The sequence below is a fragment of the Manis pentadactyla genome, chromosome 2, assembly GCF_030020395.1.
Source record: "Manis pentadactyla isolate mManPen7 chromosome 2, mManPen7.hap1, whole genome shotgun sequence".
Lineage (NCBI taxonomy): Eukaryota > Metazoa > Chordata > Mammalia > Pholidota > Manidae > Manis > Manis pentadactyla.
This window is the reverse complement of record NC_080020.1, coordinates 127,745,106-127,746,736: the sequence shown is the minus strand read 5'-3', so window position 1 is coordinate 127,746,736 and position 1,631 is coordinate 127,745,106. Positions and strand designations below refer to the sequence as shown.

Genomic DNA, 1,631 nt, shown 5'->3' with positions numbered 1-1,631 from the left:
AGTAGACAGCCCACCCACCTGGAAGTCCAACTTCCTTGAGCTCCCCTCTGCTTCCAGACATTTTTCTGTCACTTACGCTCGCGTCTGTCTCCTTCCCTCGTTTCATTCCTATACCAGATAAGGATGCCTTTAGAGTCTCTATCCTAGCTCCACTGAATGGGCTGGATATCTTACTCCCAGAGTCTGGGCACCTTCCTCACGCCCCTATGTAACTGGAATGTAGGACCCGGGGATGATTGGATCTCTCGTATCCCAAAGGAGTGGAGAGGGCACAGAACTCCGCTCTGCACCTGCTACCAGACGTGATCTCCTCAGTCTCTCGCCTTCCTCTGCCATGCGCCCTTCTGGCTTCCTGTTTCTTTTCATGGTGGCCACTGTGCTGTGGGGAGCAACACCTATCTGGGGTCTCATTCGAGCAACTTCAGACCGTAATGCCAGGATGGACTTTGCAGACCTCCTAGCTCTCTTTGGGGCTGCCTTGGGACATGAGGGTCTTAAGGGGTTCCTTGTGGGGGCTCACCCAGCCAATGCCTGTAGCCCCATTGCCCTGCCACCCCCGGCCCCTGTCAACGGGTCAGTCTTTATTGCATTGCTTCGAAGATTTGACTGCGACTTTGACCTCAAGATCCTAAATACTCAGATGGCTGGGTATGGTGCAGCTGTGGCACACAATGTGAATTCCAATGAACTTCTGAACATGATGTGGAACAGTGAGGAAATCCAGCAGCAGATCTGGATCCCGTCTGTGTTTGTAGGGGAGAGGAGCTCCGAGTACCTGCGTAATCTTTTTGTCTATGAGAAGGGGGCTCAGGTACTTCTGATCCCAAATACTAGCTACCTCTTGAGCTATTTCCTCATCCCTTTTTCAGGGATGATGGAACTGATAATTTTGGTCATGGGAGCAGTGATAATGGTTCATTACATCCAGTACCAGAAGCAGCTGCAGAGGAATCGAATAACCAAAGAGCAACTGAAACAGATTCCTATTTGTTTCACGACACACGACTATCAGAAGGGAGACCAATATGATGTCTGTGCCATCTGCCTGGATGCATACGAGGATGGGGACAAGCTGAGGGTACTCCCCTGTGCTCATGCCTACCACAGCCGCTGTGTGGACCCCTGGCTGGCTCAGACCCGGAAGACCTGCCCCACCTGCAAGCAGCTGGTTCATCGGGGTCCTGGGGATGGGGGCAGGAGGAAGAAACTCAGGGACGAGGGGGTGAGGAGGCAGGGCAGCCCAGGGACCGCCCTGCCTGCGAACGGACCCCACTTCTGGGCTCAAACCCCACACTCCTCTCCTCCTCTGGCTCCGTAGATCCAGCCCCCCCTTGGTTTTCCTGGGTCATCAACAGATCCCCCACCCTCTCCATCCTGTTCTTCCTCCTCGGCTGCCATTCCGATCTAATAATCCCCTTTCCCCACCTCAGGCAACCTGTTCACACAGCCCCTCTTCCTCTCTTAAGTCTTCTGTAGTTGAGAGATAGGGGGTATTTCCACCTCAGGTTTCTCCCTTACCCAACTCTCTCTTTTGAGGAGGTTTGGGGTGCAGAGGGACTAGGTCTTCACTTAACTGGATTAACAGAATTGTTGTGGGCTAAAAAAAATTATTCAGATATGGGTGGAAGTCA

The 1,631-nt window shown here is 52.8% G+C and overlaps 1 pseudogene; it reads left to right on the top strand.

The window, feature by feature from the left end:
* The first annotated feature begins 232 nt into the window (after positions 1 to 232).
* LOC118918190 (E3 ubiquitin-protein ligase RNF167-like) lies at positions 233 to 1,408 on the top strand (annotated as a pseudogene).
* Positions 1,409 to 1,631: the final 223 nt, after the last annotated feature.